The sequence below is a fragment of the Coenobita brevimanus genome, chromosome 16, assembly GCF_032717465.1.
Source record: "Coenobita brevimanus isolate Jiangsu-jjx chromosome 16, ASM3271746v2, whole genome shotgun sequence".
In the NCBI taxonomy this organism is placed as follows: Eukaryota; Metazoa; Arthropoda; class Malacostraca; order Decapoda; family Coenobitidae; genus Coenobita; species Coenobita brevimanus.
In genome coordinates, this window is record NC_136969.1 from 4,695,776 (window position 1) to 4,717,558 (window position 21,783).

At 39.4% G+C, this 21,783-nt stretch overlaps 1 non-coding gene across 1 annotated transcript; it reads left to right on the forward strand.

Moving 5' to 3' along the window:
• The first annotated feature begins 2,279 nt into the window (after window positions 1-2,279).
• On the forward strand, window positions 2,280-2,398 carry LOC145391070 (5S ribosomal RNA). Its single transcript, XR_013895765.1, has one exon. It is a non-coding gene; the product is annotated as a 5S ribosomal RNA (ribosomal RNA).
• The last annotated feature ends 19,385 nt before the right edge of the window (window positions 2,399-21,783 follow it).

Here is a 21,783-nt window from a genome sequence, read left to right on the forward strand (position 1 = left end):
CTCCCCCACCCCTCTCACTACACCAGCCAGTGACTACCATCCCCTCCCCTCTCATTGAACCTCCGTTTAAACACCTCCCCTCCCCTCTCACCTCATCAGTCAGTGAACACGTCCCCCTTCCCTCTCACTATTTCATGACAATTTACCTTCTACAAGAGATCAGCTAAACAGGGCAATTAAAACAAATAGATCAACTGAGTTACTAGGGACATGTCCACAGATTTTAATGATGATCCTTCCATCAGTAATATATAAATTCCTGCAAAAACCAACACAGACAACCAAGTGTGACTGCATAGCCCTACCCTCGATGGTAGAAGATAATGTCGCGCAGAATATAATGTTGCTGCACGTTTATACTTGGGTCACTAACTTTATTCCATAGGCAGTGGATTATGAAGAAAACAAAAGACTTCTAAAATCTATTAATATATATTCTTACACAAAAGGGAAAAGTGATACTCATGAGAAAACACTGCCGTGAGTGATACTGGAAGCAACTCTTATACTTTGCCATTTGTATAATTTTATATATAATTCTAAATCATTTATGAATTCATTTAATTGATTAGTATGCACTGCTTTCCTTATCAAATTTAAAATGTAGTAAGTAATTCATGTGAAGAGCGTTGTCAGCAACAGTGATATGTGTGTGGCCAGTAATGGTGATAGGAGTGTGTTTCTTAAGTGGCCACCTGACCCTTTTAGTCCCACCTGGCTCCACCACACACCAGCTCCAACACCAGCACTACCACAGCCACTGTGAACCCATACCCAAGCACCGCAAACATGCCCTAAATATGGATAACGCGGGATGTTGGGCAGTAATCCTTTCATTAATAACAAAACTAATATTACCCCTTTTACATGCGCAGTTATTTCTTATGACGTCACACATATGTCTATAAAAGACCTATTAAAACAATTATTTATTACTAACGGATCTTGAGGCCAAGGTAGGGATTGAATTATTTTCTACTACCCCATATTCTTGTGTGGCCTTGACGTTTAATCTAGCCTTACACTCAGATAATGTCAGTATAGACTAGTTCTCGGATGACGATGTTGAGATTCATAGGCTTTGTCCTAAACTCGTGTGTCTTTCCAACACCCACCGACAACTGCCCTAAGACTTCAACATAGGCTAATTCAATGTACAGTCAGGGAAAGTTCCGGATTACCCACTGTTTGGAGCATTGGTTTTAGATGAATAGTCACCAAACAGCAGCCAGACCCCACGTGTCTGGTAACTGTGAGTGGGAGGGAGGGTGGCCGGGGGTTGGAGAGCTTCGTGAATTGCTCACGGCTCAATATCAATAGCCAATGATAATGCGTCCGGAGTATTCTCAAAGTGGAAAGGCGGTATGTTGTTTGTACAGTATAGGATCGCACTGTTCTCCGAGTCTGTCTACATTACTGCATATATAATACCGTACATGTTTACTGTCAAAGGTATTCTTTGTTACCTTCGTTTAGTAATGCTCGATGGGAATGGTAGTTACAGAGACTCATAATAGGACTTTCCATGTCATTCTGTCTATAGGATAACGAAGTCTGTTAATCACTGATATAGACTGTTTTATTATTATTATTATTATTACACACTACCCTACACTTTAAGTTCGAGATGAATAATTATCAGAATATACTGGAAATGTTTGCAGGCGGATGTTTATAATGGGATGATAGAGGATAAATAATTAAACAAATTTATAAGAATTTACACACACACACACACACACACACACACAAATATATATATATATATATATATATATATATATATATATATATATATATATATATATATATATATATATATATATATATATATATATATATATAGTGGCTTTGTTTTCGAGACAACACAAAATATAAATATACTGTATGTATCTCCTGGGGAAACGTCTCATGTAAAAATCGAGAGGGAATGAAAACATTCAAACCACTGTCCGAACCCAGCAATCTTCCATAACTTTCCCGACAACACTAACTAGCCCTCACAGGCGGTGGTGGTTTGAGTCGTTAGATTGTTTAACAACCTGTAAAGCACACCATGACACGAATCGGGTAAAAAAAAAAAAAAAAAACATACCAAAATATGACACACATCGGCGGGAAACTTGTGTCCTCCTTTATTTGACACGATGTGCATCATGGTGCGTTGTACAGGTTGGTATTTAATGACTCGATTGGAGTCCGTGTATAAAAGGGCTAGACAGACATCTTCGTATTGTTTTTTTTTTTTTTTTAATAAAATATTAGCATCATATCGTCATCACAACGGCCATACCACGTTGAGTACACCGCTTCCCGTCCGATCAGCGAAGTTAAGCAACGTTGGGTCTGGTTAGTACTTGGATGGGTGACCGCCTGGGAACACCAGATGCTGTTGGCATCCCTACGTATCAAGTGGGGTTGGTGGAGGATTAGTGCCCCTCCCTGTAAAACAATTAACTCTAAGCCCTTGGCCACCCCGTCTGGGATACATGGCGTCTGGCAATGAATGAATGAATGAATATCGTCATCTGTCCTTACTAAATTAACTCAAACACACCGTCGAAGTCATATATTGCAGATTTTCACTTGATTTCCAATCTATCATCAAACCCTCCTTTGCCCCCAATCCCCCGCCTCCCCTTCCTTCACACTCAGTTACCAGACATATGAAGTCTGACTGCAGCTTCACATACACAAGTCTCACACCAATGCTTCAAGAGGTGGGTAATGTGGAAAATTCCCTGACTGTACTAGATATGAAGTCAAGTTCACTATGATCCAACAATATAGCAAGGAATCAATGGGGGGTGGGGTAGTGTCCAAAGTACTTAGCTAGATACGTAATTATAAAAGGTTGGTTTTACTGTGGTCTTTTATTTTCATCCGATACACCTACCTGCATAATTAAATGTGACACAGTACATATTTACCTACGAGATATTGAAAGATGCTCATTACTCGATTATATACACCCAAGTTTTTCACCACATTACTCCAGTGAAGTATTTTGTTGCTTATTCTTTATTTAACCTGACTCTCTCGTAGTAAAAGGAATAATGAAAGCTATGTTCAGCCTCCCAGATTTAGAAAAAAAAATGTCTCTTGAACCGAATAAAATCGTCTTTGTGTAATGATAAAATGTAATATCAGCTTGAGGGGGATAAAAGGTAGTGAGGTAAATCTATTTTCAGTAATGAAGGTACTATGATGGCTTACCCAAAGACTGGTGAGTGAGAGGATATTGGTGACGGTGATGATCCTGGGTGGGTTCTTGCACGTGGTGGAGTTGGCTTCTGAGTACTTCATCCATTTATCGTACAGCCATGATTCCACCAACGTGTAGGATCTAACCACAAGAAGAGACAGTTATATGTCTGTATGTGGAGAATGACTCGCTAAGAACAATGTAAGGTGAAATACAGAGCTCTCGTCTGTTCGTCCAAGGCATCTCAGGGTATGTATGTATGTATATATGTAAATTTATCATATACCCAAAGCCCTCCTGTGAAACGGACCAGTATATTAATATTTGTTACGCTTTTATTTGTATTTTTTGAAAAATATAAACTGCAACAAAATTTTATCTGTAGTACATTATTGCTAATATCACTAAACTGGCGCACTTGCAACTTATTTATCCTTTGTAAAAAGAGGCTGTTCTTCTGAGTCACCATGGCCAGAGGCATGGTTGCATAGACGCTCCGTGAAAGATAAAAATAAAAACGTCCTGCAAAAAGAAATACTAGATATTATTAATACATAAATGAAGATATATTATTAGAAAAAATTTTGGAGTGTTCCTTTTACGAACTTGCAAGATGCTTCTTATTTTCAAATGCCAGGCAGTGTTTTACATTTGCCTAACAATCGTTTTTAAGTAATTACCACCTTGCGTCTTGTCAACAATCTTATGTCTCTGATATCCTCGTTTCAGTTAAATGCGTCAGTGTCAGTGCCTTTCTCTGCTGTCTGACATTATTAATTACATGTGGAAATTGTAAAAAGATGATTCGTATCATCTTGACTGCTCCAGCACTACTTATATAGGTTATTTTAATAAATCATCATTAGAGGTGAAGGCTTTTTATTTCTATGGTCCTTTAATGAACCAGTTTGTCAGGCGAAGTAGCCCTGATAACATTAAATTTATCCTAACTGATGACAGACGACTGGGAAGGGAAAGGAAGTTCTCAAAACTTCCCCTCGTGAAGTATTTAATCCGTAGTGAGTTTCTTTTAAACTATCCATATAAGTTCAAAAGAATAATTTTGTTAACTTAAATACCCTATTTTACTCAGTAAAATCTTAGTAAAAGCCAGTTTATATTCCATGATTAACGTGACATGACCAGTTCAACAGCAGTTTGTGTGTGTGTGTGTGTGTGTGTGTGTGTGTGTGTGTGTGTGTGTGTGTGTGTGTGTGTGTGTGTGTGTGCGCGCGCGCGCTTGTTCATGCTTTTTAAGAACGACAGCAATTAAATATTAATACGTTGCTTGCTTGGCACTGTCATGATACCCTGATACATTCTAAAATACAGATAACTAAAAATATATTGAACATGGGGGAGGCGGTGGCTCAATCGGTAGAGAGTTGTCCTGTAGTCCTAACGTACCCGGGTCCAAATCCCTCTGGGGCAGGGAACAGTTTAAGGATTTGAATTTCATAAAAATTTGACATTACTGATCTACCAGAAGACCCGCCGACATGTCGTAAAAATCCCCCCTCTAATACCAATACACGAGTCCTGTATGAGACAGCCCTAGCATGTATTCAGTATGGACGGTGGGTGTTAGCGCCAAAGTGGTGACATGTAGAGATGTGCGGTACGTAGGAGGGCTACTGGGCCTTGAAAGCAGGCTGTGAGGCCTATGCCTAGAGTCGGACACATAAAAAAAAAAAAAAAAACATAATTTCAATAACTTCAGCAATCATAATACAACCTGTGAGAGAAATACTTTTGGGCAGCAAGTTGATATAGTTGAAATCCAGGTCAAAGATGACGTGAGTGGCAGCGCGCACGACGGTCTTCATGCTGTTTTCTAATTCGACGAACTTGTTGTAGGCGACCCGATTTGTCTCCACCAGTTTCCGCAGTTCATGAAGTGGACCTGACCTGGTAGTCTGAAAAGAATAAGGCTATCGAAAATTGTCTGCTTTACCGTATAGGTTTATGGGATTTGGAAACACGAGTTTTTAGTAATTCGAAAAAAAAGTATGTGTAAACGTCTGGCAGAAAATTTTGGTTATATATCAAACATATATCAAACATATGAGAAATTATACATGGCAAAAAAAAAAAAAAAATGTTTTTAATAGGCAGATTTTGCCGTAACCTTAGGGCAGCCTATTACTCTGATATAAATTTCATAAATAGTTTAACCATCATTTCGGGCAAAACTGGCATGTTTATTATTTTTTGACGCCATAATTAACTAATATCATATCAATTAAAGTATCGCATTACAGTTTTTTTTTTTTTTTTTTATGTGTCCGACGCTGGGCATAGGCTCCACAACCTGCTATCAAGGCCCAGCAGTCCTCCTACATACCATACACCTCTACATGTCACCACTTCGGCGCTAACATCCACCGTCCATATTGAATACATGCTAGGGCTGTCTCATACGGACTGGTGTATTGGTATTAGTAGCCAATTAGTCTTAATTTTTTATTATCCTGAAGAAACAACCACTTTCTTCAATATAACTAATGATAATAGTATATGGAGCAATAATTATCCCAACACCACAGTTGTCAAGGACGTACCCAAGTCTCTAGTAGGGTTGGTCTATGTATCTGACTGCAAGGAGGGACATGATGTGTCCGTCGTAGCTCTGTGTCAGCACCACCATCATCAGCATCCACACCCCCAGCATCACAGGCTCCCACCACCACCGACTCTTAGTTCTCTTTATATCTGGAAGACAAAATTTAGTCAAGCAAAAGATATGGATCACCAAAATATTTGATGACCTGTTTCTGGGAGCTTTGGTGAAATAAAAGAAGTGATTACAGTCAGCTGCCATCATTGAGATGAATTTAAGCATCATCTAACACAAGACAATGATTGAGCATAGTGAAACTATGTGGGCGAAACAACTGGCTCTTTAGATATTCTCACAGAGAAAAAATTGACTAATTAGGAAGTTAATAAGCCTGGATGCTGCCTACATTAACTCAGCCGTTCCCACTTAATCTAATCTCGCAGAGTTCCTCTAAAGTTGATCTAAAATTACTCAGTGTAAACCACAACATGGCAAACAGTAGTTACCTTCTTGCAAAAGAAGTCGCACACAGTTGAAGGTGTTGGCATGGATCATGCGTGGTTCTTGCATATGAGTGGGAAGACAGAAAGTCAACAGCAGCATCACAATGCATAATGCCAACAGTGCTGTCAGCACAGCCACTGAAACCTTTGGTCTAAGAGGTAGCAGGAAGCCCCACTGATCCACCTCAGGTCGACAACGGGCAGCGAGAATTTGATAATTTCCCATAAACACAAATGGAGAGAAGTCTATCCACTGGGTTCTGGTTACAACGATGTAAAACGGTCTCGGAGTCAACTCCACTTCCTGAAATATGTTTTTGTAAAATATAATGAAGAACAGTAGAACAGTGTATGTCGAGATATATTTCATAAAAGATTAACCTTTACCAAAATATACTGCCATGAGTAATTTGTGAGACGGTTCACAAGTCGTTTTCTTGACACAGTATATTTGCTGTATTGATCACGACTTCTTTTTTCAAGAGAAATCGTTCCCGAGCAAAATATTTGTAAGGGAAACTGACCAAAAAAAAAAAAAGTGTGTTCAGATGATATATATGCGAAACATGAGGATCGAATTTTATGTAAGGGAAAATACAACTATTGTACAATGGTAAAAGCTGTAGGAAAATAATTATACTATGGAGTCTACCTAAGATACGGCTACTTTTAAAAATAATAATGAAAGCACATATACAGAAGTTCAACAGAGACTGGTTTTAACGACAAAACAAAAAAAAATGCTTAGCAAAAAATAATGTTAAAAATAAATGCTCAAAATAAATAGCTGAGAAGGAGACGCTACTACGTGCCCCAGCCAAAGAGTATTCTGTGCACAGATGCTATATGCTCATGTTCTAACGCCGATAACTACAATTCCATAAAAAGAAGTTTGCTGCAATAAGACACTAGCACTAGAAAAGGACGCTAATGATAGAGCAGTCTTTTCAATACGAGGGAAAGGGTAACATTATCTTTTTCTGCCATCGTCCTTCGCAGTATAATCCGCAAATGGACGAAAATCCCTTATTGAGGTAAACGAACTATAGAACTGACCTCACGTGTAATGAGTCCCATCATGCCTGTCCAAGTTCCATCGCTCTGCATTAAGCCCCAAGTCCTGTCAGGGGATCTCACGTACGTGTATCTGTCAGAGGGACGTGATTTAACCACCTTTTATGATATTGTAACATTGTCCATAGCAAAAATTAATTCGAGAGGGTACGTTCACATTCATATTTTATTTGTTCTAACTTAGGGCAAGTTGTGCAATCAGCCAGAGTTTATTTATCAAACCTAAATATTTCCAGTCAACCATAGAGTGTATTCAAAGTAATCTTGCATTAACAGCTCACGTGAAGTTCATGATCCAAGACAGCATCTCAGTGATGTTCCCCGCTGCCCTCACGAAGGTGATTCGTTTGCCCTGTGGTGCAGTGGGGTCATCTACTGCAAATGCCAGCTGTGCCACTAACTCCTCCGCTGTCACTAGCACGTGTGGCCGGTGCAAGAACCTGCGGCAAGATGGTGTACGATATACAGTAGTGTTGTCTAATAATGTCACTCAGGCAATGCATTCTTCATTCTGACACCATGATTAGATGTTTATGTATTACACACAAAACAGAACCTGGCCATTATAATCTTTTGTTTTCCAGTATCAGTTGTGCTATCTCTCTTCAGTTAAAGGATACAATCGCGGTGATCGCCCATGTTGTTGCATAATGATGGCATAACCAAAGGCCATCCAGTTCGTTCATAATGATTAAGATTCAGGCTCAGTTAGGTTAATTTAGATTCGAGAAGGATGTTTAGATACAATCAGGAAAGTTACCGTGTATGCTTTTTTTTTTTTTTTTTTTTTTTTAAATGTAAGTTGTCCTAAAACTTTCATCTGCCCATCTTGAATGCTGAGTTATAATAGTGGATCAACACTCGAATATGATGCTAATCATGAAGAGGTGATATGGGAAGGATGTGAAGCTGTAGTATTGTAATTTTCTGCTACTAACCTCTGAGAAATAAGCTGCAAAGGGACAGAAAACTGATCACAGTGACGGTAAAAACAAAGAAGTTATTGTATAGTCAAGCACACTTCAGTCTATCCAGATCATTTAGGTCGCTCACGTTGGTTCAGTGTCATTTAGTTCAAAATACACAAATTATTGTTAAATTAGTCCCATTCTGGTAAATCCATCCATTCAGAATATTTGTTTATATATTTCTCGTCTCTTCCCCTATACGAATCATGAGATCTTGCACCATCTGTTATGTAGTGTACAAGTCAGAAATTTGAGGGAATGCAATATTACTAACACAAGTTGACATGCAAGATCTCTTATGTATGCAGCTCAGTGTCTCTGAGTTTAGCAATATCTTACAGGAGCGTTGTCGATATACAAAGTTTTCCGTAAGAACTTCTGAGGGAAAGATATGGTGGATGGGTAAAAGTTAGACATTGATCGATAGTCCATGATGCCACTTGTAATGGTAGGGATTCTGGGTCGGTGAACGGCAGCCATGAGAACAGTTTGGTTCTGTTGATGAAAAAGCAATCCGTCCGTTAATGAAAACTCAGAGTTATCGACTAATTATTCTGTGTTCTTGTGCGATTGCAACGAATAGGATCACAAGGTGTTATTTATGAAGATGTTAAATACTAATGTGAAAAACTTCAAAGACTCCGACCATTTCACTGGGTTTCAAAATTCAATTTTTATAGCCTCGATACATACAATGGATCAGTATTTATGTTGGCAACTGTTTACGGATAGCCTAATATTCGTTATCTGAAGACGGGCAAGGTATCGTCCACAACAGCAACAAGCGAATTGGTTCGTGAGGGAGTTCTGTGAAGGTGGGGAAGGGTCTGGAACTGGTAGAGAGGGATGCGAGTGAATACGAGCAGCTTTGTTTTTTGGACCGGCAGGAGGTGGCTCTTGAAGAAGGACTCACCGAAGGTGGCGAGGAAGACTGGGTCATCGCTCACCACCACCATCGTCACGCATAAAACGCATCACGAAGCTAATGGTGCCAACACGAATAATTTTACGAAAGTTATAGTGGCAACATAAATTATATCACAAAGCTAATGATGCTGACATATGAAATATCACGAACCTAACGGTCCCAACACGAATCATATCACAAAACTAATAGTGCCAACATAAATATCAGGAACCTAATGCCAAATAGAACATTATCACGAAACTAATGGTGCAAACATGGATAAAATCTGACAACGCAAGGACTCTAATGCTCCTCTTGACCAATATATACACCCATCGAATATTCTGTACAATCCTGGCTCTTGCTTAAGTTGCTGGTGTGTCCTTGTCCTAAGTTCTCGTCAGTGATCCAGGAACTGAAACATGGATCTCTCGGTTTTGGGCCAAGTATGCTTTTGATTACAGAATGCTAAAACATAGAAATACTTGATGATCTAACCTTTCTTACGTCTGGTTCCTTCAGCCCGATGACGTCTTTCTGTATTTCATCCCGGCTACAACAGGGGAAAGGGAACAGAAAGACGTCTTCGGGAATAATATTAATCAATCGTGTGATTTTATTCGTGAATATTTTCAAAGAATTCTGAATTATTGCCGGCAGAGACCAGTTTCTTCACCCTAATTCATCTACATGCCATGGACACATACCTGAAGAGCTGTGGCTATACTCTTTGGGAGCTGTTCATATGTCATGCTGGTGTTTTGTTCACTAGTCGTCACCTCAAACACTCCGACTCCCCAAGGAGCATGTAAGTGTGCTAGGTCCTGAAAGAGAACACATAATGACAAATCTTTCCTATTCTTCACAATGGAAACGACAATTAGTATAACTAAAACAATAAATTAAACATATTATCTGCAAGTATCACAGTTTTGATTAACTTTAGGAAGACTTTAGCTTATATAGTTCATTCAGTAGAACAAAGGATTAAAACCGAAAATGTGAATACTTGTATCGTACAGTAATGTAAGAACTGATATAATGTTTAGCTTAACCCTATCAGCCGCTTCTGTTGCAGCTCTAAGCAGTTTTTACATTATTGTTGTGCTTACTTACTTGTGTCATGGAGATCACACATAAGGAACCATCTGTCAGCAGTAGGACAGAAAAGTGAGAACACCGCTCTATGTCCAACATGTCATCCAGTCCTAGGCGGCTGTCCATTCATGCTATGGTCGTGTCTGACAAATTCGAGGGTGGATAAAAGAACACTTGTTCAATAGTGTTTTTAGTACAAGTCCTAGGGTATTTGTTTGCCGATATGCACCAATATCAACATTTCATTTAAGAATGTCTTCTGACTGGTAGTTAAACTGCCTGTGGCCAGAACATAATATTAAAAGTAGCACAGCGTTAAGTACGGAAAGAATCATGTTCAGTCAATCAGTGATTGATGATTGGCAAGGTTAGATTACATAGTTAACGATCGTTTTATATTATAGCTCAGTTAAATCAAAAACTCTAACTACGAGTACCTGTGTAGTTATGGATAAGCAAATCTTCAAAAGATCATAGCTCCCTAGGGTTACAGTGGTTTGAAACATCCGATAATCCATCATTAATCAGAATTTTGTGTACATCTTTTTTGTTATCGCAAAAAGCAAGCAACTCGTATCTCTGACTGGGGTAAAAATAATCTTGTTTTTAATGCATCAAAGACTCAGTTCTTACACCTATCAATCCGACAAAATCTTCCGCGGTGTACCCACTGATGTCTAATAATATTCAGCTTAATCCTGCCTCATCCTTGAACATGCTTGGGATTTCATTCACTCAGGACTTATCTTGGAAAGATCATTTTACATCTCTTGTAAAATCTGCTTCCAAGAGATTAGGTGTGCTAAGCCGACTTTGTTCCTTCTTTACCCCTGTACAATTGTTGACTCTACACGGGTTTTATCCGCCCTTATTTGAAGTACACCTCGCATGTGTGGGGAGGTACCCCACTTACAACTCTTCTCAATAGGGTGGACTCAAAGGCTTTTCGTCTCATTAATTCTCCTCCTCTTACTGGCAACCTTCAACCTCTGTCTCTTCGCCGCACTGATACATCTTTATCACTTTTCTATCGCTACTTCAGTGGTCACTGCTCCTCTGAACTGTCTGCTTGCATTCCTCCACCTCTACGATGGGCGCGTACCATCCATCTAGCAGCAAACTCTCAACCCTTCTCTGTCCAACTTTCTAATGCAAGAGTTAACCGTTACTCCCAGTCATTCATTTATGCAAGATGTCAACTCTGGAACTGTCTCCCTCTGTCTGTATTTCCTGCTTCCTATCATCTCCAGTCTTTCAAACGCAGTGAGTCCAGGCATCTCGAAATGATCAGATCTTGAGTTTGGTTTTCCCCTGTGTTTTGTTTTTCTCTTGGAAAGAACAGTTTTCGCGGCCTCGTGGCCTTTAGTTCCTTCTTCCTAGCATAAAGGAAAAAAAAAAGGAAATAATTATATACTACAAAATAACTTGATGATATTTGGTGATGCACATATAACAGCCTAGATCAAAACGAAACTTTTTTTTTTTTTTTTGCCCTTCCCTTCTACTGTAATCTACGTGCCTGTGATGTGATATAGGCGGGCATGGATCAGGAGGCAGGTGACCCACAGGCCGAGCCATAATATCTCCGCAGCAGCCAACATCATGCCACCTCCACTGCCACAGAAACACGTCACGACCACCACCGCACACCTCCGCCACCACCACACGTCATTACCACCACCGCACACCTCCGCCACCACCACACATCACGACCACTATTTGATGCCTTCACCACTGTCGAAATATGTTACGATCACTATGGCACGCCTCCACCACCACCATATCTATTTCTTAAATAATTTTCCACCATAACACTCCTTAGGCCATTAAGAAACTCAAAATCTGCTCCTCCTGGTAAATGATGTTATATATTATGCATTAGGAATAACAGACATAACACGGGATTCTTCTTTCTTTATCCAATCTTTGAAAAAAAAAAAAAAAAAAGACCCTAATTCTTGTTCTCATGACTTAAACATTTCTTTTTCTGAAAGATCAAGAGAAAAGGGAAAATTTATAATATATGCTGCAAAACCAAATCCCAGTTAGGAAAGGGAGTTGATCATAAGTTTGTGAAGTCAGTTCCCGACAAACAAACCAGGAATCAAAATCACTCTGTGTTTTATGCAAATTTATCCTTACATTTTCCGTGTTGATGTACATTTTCTGGATGAGAAAAGTTACTTATTTTTTTCCCTCTATTCATGTATACCTACAAACACAAAATTGTCATATGAAACTCAGATTTCTTTAATCTTCGAAGCACTTTTACCAGCACATATATCAGGATGTCTGATAAGCTTCATGACATGATAATCGAAAGAAAATGGATTTTATTCAATGTTGCATTTTTAGTATGATTTTCATTACATATATATATATATATATATATATATATATATATATATATATATATATATATATATATATATATATATAGATAGATAGATAGATAGATAGATAGGTAGGTAGATATATAGATATATCACTGCATATAACCCCTATATCATTTTGTAAAAAAAATACACTCTATAGAAGTATGTTTTTATTCTTTTTATTTCCTTCATATTAAATCATTTTCGTCTGGGAAACCTTTTAAATATGAAGCAGGTTAGAGAGCTTGGTTGAACATTGCAGCCAAGTACAAAAAATGGAAAAATAGTTTATCACCTTACCAGGAAGCACAAGCAAGTCTGAGGCCTGTAATACAAAATTTCCGAGGAGGAAAAATCTAATACAAGAACGATTGGTATGACATCTAATACAGATTGTTTATAACTTTCCTAACCTAGAACAACATACATTATTGTTCTGAACGAAATTGGACAACAGATTTCCAGTGTGAAATAAGACTTAAATGTTTGTTGAAAGTATTATGCCATGTACTTATTAAATATGCGGTGTCTTGAAAATCTCAACGTAATGGCGGCTTTGGGATAAAAATGCTCACTTAATTCAGAGGTCATTCAATTGAGAGCACAACTGAGATCGCACATCTCTTGTCATACTTCATTCAGTTGTTTGTTCTGACCAGCTTTGGCTAACGAAAACAATATTAAGCTCAGATACCACACTTCTCTGCCTTTGCCTGTTTATAAGAGAGACGCAGATGAATTTACATGATAAGGAACTATATCTTTTCCGTGACTCTTGCTAGTTTTTCTCTACGAACGATAACGAAACTATTGTACGTGATGTGCTGGCATTTCATAATCTTGATACGTAGGACCAATTCACTCAGCTATCAGATATAAAGAGCCTGTCTGGGTAGCGTCTGTTTGGTTTGGCAGGGAATATTTCAAAAGTGAAGTAGTTTGCAAAGTTACTTTGAATGTAGTTGATTATGAGTACTTCCACTTTCCGTTCACGTGAAACTCAGTAATATATGTACAGATCAGGGTATTTATTATATCCACTGATAATGGAAGTCTGTTTGTATTGCTCTGAGATTCATTTCAGACAAGTACAACCCATCATTGTGCAATGCTATGGGATGGAATGATCTAATACGGCTGTAAATTGCTTTGTATTGTTTCCCTTTCCTAGGTCGGCCAGTGCGATGCCTATTCTCAACGTGTCCCTCCTGCTTCCACCGCCTGAGCCACCTGCAGAGAGTGGTGACGCTGGACCGGGTTAGCCTTGGTATGGCACGAGCAGACAGGCACCCCACCAACAACCAAAGAAGTTGTTGCGTTCCATCAGGGAGGTTGGGCGTGAGGGCCGCTGTGTTTCCATGTTCTGTCTAAAAGAGATATTCAGCAATTAAATATAAAATAGAACTTTGTCCTCTACTTTGCATCATGTGTTGGACGAACGATTTCTATTTACTCTTGTTTAAGCTCTTCGCCATGGTGACTTACTTTCACTGCACTCCTGTTGCTATTGGATTATTTTTAGTCAGTATTATGGTAAATTTATTGTTTGATGAAGGCTATTTATAAAACTCATTCATTTCGAAAAATCTCTTCTGAGTTAAGTATCTTCTGAATATAGGGGAAAATATACAAGTCCTGAACTACATTTGGATATTGGGAGGCAAGTTTGGGAACTGGCAGTAAATTTTGGGTATGGAGACTGCTCAGCAATTTTTTAAATATATAGTACATTTCCTGGAATGAGGTCCATCCATAAAAAAAAAAAAAAAAAAAAAAAATTGTGCCATATTGCAGGTAACTTGAAGCTTGCCTAGAATGGACTGTAACTAGAACTTCACTGGTTCTCTACTTCATATCTTGAGAAAGACTCACGAAGCAACCTAGTAATCTCTCTACTCCATGAAAGATATGGGAAACTGTAACAGATTAATGAACAATGAGCATAAAACAGCAATAGGTTATCGAAAACAATAGTGGGGCGAAATTGGTCAAGAAACAACAATAACAAGTCCTTATACTTAGTCTTTAAGCAACAAAAACAATTTTCTAAGTCATCCCCACAAAAAATTAAGCAAAAGAAACAAAGCTTAGAGCAACAGTAACAAATCTCTAAGAGAAACAAACCGCCAAACAACAGAGGCAAATCTCTAAACAACAGAAATAAATCTCTAATTATCAGAAACAAACCTCTCAGCAAAAGCAAAAACCTAAGCAACAGAAAGAAACAGTAATAAACCTCTAAGCAACAGAAACAATTATCTAAGCAGGAGACAGGTTAGCTGGCACGACCGGACTGCATTATTACACACTCTTAGGCTCTGTGTTACGGGTTATGAAAGAAAAATGATCCGTGGGTAATACTAACATCACTTACTCTTTGGAGAAATGAACTCTCCCTACCAATTGCCTAAGCAAGGAAAATATGTCTAAGGAACAATAAAAACTAATAAAAAGCAAACAACTCCTCATAAAACAAACAGAACATTAATAAGAAACAAATTTCAAACAAGAAAAGTAGGTCTAACAAAAAAAAAAAAAATGTCTTCCCCCAAAAAGAAGCGTGTGAAAACGAAAATGGGTCTTAAAGCAATTAAAACAAGACTGAATACAATATAAAAATGATAAAAATGATATAAACTAGTCTCATAAGATACCGTTACCGCTAACCTATTTTTATTTTATTTTTTTTTTTTGCAAATTTCCTGTTGACAGAGAAATTTGGTGTGTTTATTCTCTTCAAATGCTCAAACCATCTCAACACTCTCTGCTCAACTCTACCAGCCATTTCCTGAACAACTCCAGTTCTCCTTCGCACTTCATCATTTCACACTCGATCCATACGCGTCACTCCACACATACTCCTCAGACACCTCATCTCCATTACATTCAAACTTTTCCTCTCTGCTACACCCATATTCCATGTTTCAGCCCCATATAACGCAGTCGGTACCACAACACCCTCATACAGCCTTCAATTTACATCGATTCTAAGCGAACGACATCTAAACACTTTTTTCATTTCTCCCAGCACGGTTCCTACTTCATTCATTCTAAACTTCACTTCTGCATCTATTCTTCCATCCAAGAGATTAGGTGTGTTAAGCCGACTTTGTTTCTTCTTTACCCCTGTACAATTGTTGACTCTACACAGGTTTTATCCGCCCTTATTTGAAGTACACCTCGCATGTGTGGGGAGGTTCCCCACTTACAGCTCTTCTCAATAGGGTGGAGTCAAAGGCTTTTCGTCTCATTAATTCTCCTCCTCTTACTGGCAACCTTCAACCTCTGTCTCTTCGCCGCACTGTTACATCTTTATCACTTTTCTATCGCTACTTCAGTGGTCACTGCTCCTCTGAACTGTCTGCTTGCATTCCTCCACCTCTACCATGGGCGCGTAGCACCCATCCAGCAGCAAACTCTCAACCCTTCTCTGTCCAACTTTCTAATGCAAGAGTTAACCGTTTCTCCCAGTCATTCGTTTATTCAAGATGTCAACTCTGGAACTGTCTCCCTCTGTCTGTATTTCCTGCTTCCTATCATCTCCAGTCTTTCAAACGCAGTATGTCCAGGCATCTCGAAATGATCAGATCTTGAGTTTGGCTTTCCATTGTGGTTTGTTTTTCTCTTCGAAAGAACAGTTTTCGCGGCCTCGTGGCCTTTAGTTCCTTCTTCCTAGCATAAAGGAAAAAAAAAGGAAATAATTATATACTACAAAATAACTTGATGATATTTGGTGATGCACATATAACAACCTAGATCAAAACGAAACTTTTTTTTTTTTTTTTTTGCCCTTCCCTTCTACTGTAATCTACGTGCCTGTGATGTGATATAGGCGGGCATGGATCAGGAGACAGGTGACCCACAGACCGAGCCATAATATCTCCTCAGCAGCCAACATCATGCCACATCCACTGCCACAGAAACACGTCACGACCACCACCACACACCTCCGACACCAACACACGTCATTACCACCACCGCACACCTCCGCCACCACCACACATCACGACCACTATTTGATGCCTTCACCACTGTCGAAATATGTTACGATCACTATGGCACGTCTCCACCACCACCATATCTATTTCTTAAATAATTTTCCACCATAACACTCCTTAGGCCATTAAGAAACTGTAAATCTGCTCCTCCTGGTAAATCATGTTATATATTTTGCATTAGGAATAACAGACATAACACGGGATTCTTCTTTCTTTATCCAATCTTTGAAAAAAAAAATAAATAAAATAACCCTAATTCTTGTTTTCATGACTTAAACATTTCTTTTTCTGAAAGATCAAGAGAAAAGGGAAAATTTGTAATATATGCTGCAAAAGCAAATCTCAGTTAGGAAAGGGAGTTGATCATAAGTTTGTGAAGTCAGTTCCCGACAAACAAACCAGGAATCAAAATCACTCTGTGTTTTATGCAAATTTATCCTTACATTTTCCGTGTTGATGTACATTTTCTGGATGAGGAAAGTTACTTATTTTTTCCCGTTGATTCATGTATACCTACAAACACAAAATTGTCATATGAAACTCAGATTTCTTTAATCTTCGAAGCACTTTTACCAGCACATATGTCAGGATGTCTAATAAGCTTCATGACATGATGCTCGAAAGAAAATGGATTTTATTCAATGTTGCATTTTTAGTATGATTTTCATTATATTATATATCTATCTATCTATCTATATATATATATATATATATATATATATATATATATATATATATATATATATATATAGATAGATAGATAGAGATAGATATATCACTGCATATAACCCCTATACCATTTTGTAAAAAATATACTTACACTGTTTAGAAGTATGTTTTTATTCTTTTTATTTTCTTCATATTAATTCATTTTCGTCTGGGAAACCTTTTAAATATGAAGCAGGTTAGAGAGCTTGGTTGAACATTGCAGCCAAGTACAAAAAATGGAAAAATAGTTTATCACCTGACAAAGAATCACAAGCAAGTCTAAGGCCTGTAATACAAAATTTCCGAGGAGGAAAAATCTAATACAAGAACGATTGGTATGACATCTAATACAGATTGTTTATAACTTTCCTAACCTAGAAGAACATACATTATTGTTCTGAACGAAATTGGACAACAGATTTCCAGTGTGAAATAAGACTTAAATGTTTGTTGAAAGTATTATGCCATGTACTTATTAAATATGCGGTGTCTTGAAAATCTCAACGTAATGGCGGCTTTGGGATAAAAATGCTCACTTAATTCAGAGGTCATTCAATTGAGAGCACAACTGAGATCGCACATCTCTTGTCATACTTCATTCAATTGTTTGTTCTGACCAGCTTTGGCTAACGAAAACAATATTAAGCTCAGATACCACACTTCTCTGCCTTTGCCCGTTTATAAGAGAGACGCAGATGAATTTACATGATAAGGAACTTTATCTTTTCCGTGACTCTTGCTAGTTTTTCTCTACGAACGATAACGAAACTATTGTACGTGATATGCTGGCATTTCATAATCTTGATACGTAGGACCAATTCACTCAGCTATCAGATATAAAGAGCCTGTCTGGGTAGCGTCTGTTTGGTTTGGCAGGGAATATTTCAAAAGTGAAGTAGTTTGCAAAGTTACTTTGAAGGTAGTTGATTATGAGTACTTCCACTTTCCGTTCACGTGAAACTCAGTAATATATGTACAGATCAGAGTAGTTATTATATCCACTGATAATGGAAGTCTGTTTGTATTGCTCTGAGATTCATTTCAGACAAGTACAACCCATCATTGTGCAATGCTATGGGATGGAATGATCTAATACGGCTGTAAATTGCTTTGCAATGTTTCCCTTTACTAGGTCGGCCAGTGCGATGCCTATTCTCAACGTGTCCCTCCTGCTTCCCCGCCTGAGCCACCTGCAGAGAGTGGTGACGCTGGACCGGGTTAGCCTTGCTATGGCACGAGCAGACAGGCCCCCCACCAACAACCAAAGAAGTTTTTTTTTTTTTTTTTTTAATGCGAGGAAGAAGGAACCAAAGGCCATGAGCCCGCAGTAACAGTTCCCTCCAAGAGAAAAACAAAATACAATATAGAGCCAAATTCAAGATCCGATCATTTTGAGATGCCTGGACACACTGCGTTTGAAAGACTGGAGATCATAGGCAGCAGGAAATACAGACAGAGGGAGACAGTTCCAGAGCTGACCTGTTGCATAAATGAAAGACTGGGAGTAACGGTTAACTCTTGCATTAGAGAGTTGGATAGAAAAAGGATGAGAGTTTGCTGCCAGACGGGTGCTACGCGCCCGTCGTAGAGGTGGAGGAATGCAAGCAGACAGTTCAGAGGAGCAGTGACCATTAAAGTAGCGATAGAAAAGAGATATAGATGCAACAGTGCGGCGAAGAGACAGAGGTTGAAGGGAGTCAGTAAGAGGAGGAGAGTTAATGAGACGAAAAGCCTTTGACTCCACCCTATTGAGAAGAGCTGTATGTGGGGAGCCACCCCACACATGAGAGTTGTACTCCACACAGTGGCGGATAAAACCCCTGTATAGAGTCAACAATTGCGCAGGGGTAAAGAAAGAGCGGAGTCGGCTTAGCACACCCAATCTCTTGGAAGCAGATTTTACAAGAGATGTAATATGATCTTTCCAAGATAAGTCCCGAGTAAATGAAACCCCAAGCATGTTCAAGGATGATGCAGGATTAAGCTGAATATTATTAAACATTAGTGGGTATACCTGTGGAAGATTTTGTCGGGTTGATAGGTGTAAGAACTGAGTCTTAGATGCATTAATAACAACCATATTATTTTTACCCCAGTCAGAGATACGAGCCAAGTCAGACATTAGGTGTGCCATAGCCTCATCCCTTGTTTGTTGAAGTAACTGTTGAGATGGGCGTTGCGGGAACCGAATGGAAAGGTGAAGGGTGGAGTCATCAGCGTATGAGTGGATATGGTTAGATGTACAGCTTAGAAGATCATTGATGAATAAAAGGAAGAGAATTGGTGATAGGACAGAGCCCTGAGGAACACCACTGTTGATAGATCTAGGAGAAGAAGGATGGCCGTCTACAACAGCGGCTATAGAACGACCAGAAAGGAAGCTAGCGATGAAGGCACAGATAGAAGGATAGAAACCGTAGGAGGGCAGTTTGGAAATTAAAGATTTATGCCAGACTCGATCGAAAGCCTTTGAGATGTCAAGTGCAATGGCAAAGCTTTCGCCAAAGTCCCGAAAGGAGGATGACCAGGAGTCTGAAAAGTAGGTGAGAAGATCGCCAGTGGAGCGTCCCTGACGGAACCCATACTGACGATCGGAAAGAAGGTTGTGATAGGAAAGATGCCTTAAAATTTTTCTATTAAGAATTGACTCGAAAACTTTTGAGATACAGGACGTTAAAGGAAGTGGACGATAGTTGGAGGGTTGGGAGTGGTCACCCTTCTTTGGGACTGGCTGAATGAGAGCAAACTTCCAGCAAGAAGGAAAGGTACAAGTTGACAGACAAAGACGAAAGAGTTTGCCTAGGCAGGGTGTAAGCACAGAAGCACAGTTCTTGAGAACAACAGGAGGGACCCCATCAGGCCCATATGCCTTGTTAGTACTGAGGCCAGTGATGGCAGAAAATACATCAACTGAAGAAATTTTAATGTCAGCCATGAGGAAGTCAGAGGGGGGAAGTGATGGAGGAACAGCACCGGAATCGTCTAAGGTAGAATTGGAGGAGAAAGTCTGTGCGAAGAGATCTGCTTTATCAGTAGAAGAAATAGCTACAGAACCATCAGAGTAGAAAAGAGGAGGGAAGGATGATGAGGTAAAGTTGTTAGAAAGATTTTTGGCAAGATGCCAGAAGGAGCGGGAAGAATTCGAGTTGGAGAGTTGAGAGCATTTAGTATGGATGAAATTATTTTTAGTAGAGCGAAGAACAGACTTAGCACGATTCCGGGCAGAAACGTAAAGATGATGTGATTCAGGGGTGGGTTGGCTCCGGTACCTTTTGTAGGCCCTCTCCTTGTTGCGGACAGCATTAGAACAAGCGTGATTAAACCAAGGCTTTCTTGCGTTAGTCAAAGGATATGAGAAAGGAATGTATGCTTCCATGCCCGAGAGAATAACCTCCGTAATGCGCAAGGCACACTCAGATGGCTCACGGCCATGGAAGCAATAATCATTCCAGGGAAAATCAAAGAAGTACTGCCTGAGGGCCTCCCAGTCTGCGGCTCCAAAATGCCACAGACGACGTTTCCCTGGAGGGTCCACAGGCCGTACCGGAGTGATAGGACAGGTTAAGGTAATAAGGTTGTGATCGGAGGAGCCCAACGGAGAGAAAAGATTAACAGAGTAAGCAGAAGGATTAGTTGTGAGGAAGAGGTCAAGTATGTTGGAGCTCTCTCCAAGGCGGTCAGGGATACGGGTAGGGTGCTGTACAAGCTGCTCTAGGTCATTAAGGATAGAAAAGATGTAGGCTTGTTCACCAGGTGGATCCGTGAAAGGAGAGGAGAGCCAAAGGTGGTGGTGAACATTGAAATCTCCAAGAATGGAGATTTCAGAGAAAGGAGAAATGGATAGAATGTGTTCCATCGTAGAAGTAAGATAGTCGAAGAATTTTTGATAGTCAGTAGAATTAGGGGATAAGTAAACAGCACAGATATATTTAGTCAGAGAATGACAGGAAAGCCGAAGCCAGAGTGTGGAGAATTCAGAAGAATCAAGTTCAGGAACACGAGAGCAAGATAAGTCGTTGCGTATATATACACAACAGCCACCTTTGGCTTTGAAATGAGTATAGAGAAAGTAGGAGGATACAGAAAAGGGTTTGCTGTCAGTTGCCTCAGACAGCTGAGTCTCCGTTAGAAAAAGAAGGTGAGGTTTAGAGGAGGAGAGGTGGTGCTCAACAGAGCGAAAGTTAGAGGAAAGGCCGCGAATGTTGCAGAAATGAAGAAGAAGAGAGTCAGACAGTGGTTCCAGGCACCTTGAGTCGTCATCGGGAGAGGGGCAGATGGTGGGGGCATTTATGGTCCCTCCCCCTGGGGACTCCGAGGCTTGATATAACGACGCCATTTTAGGTAAATTTTGAATAGGAAGTGTAGTGTGTACTGTGAATGTAGTTTG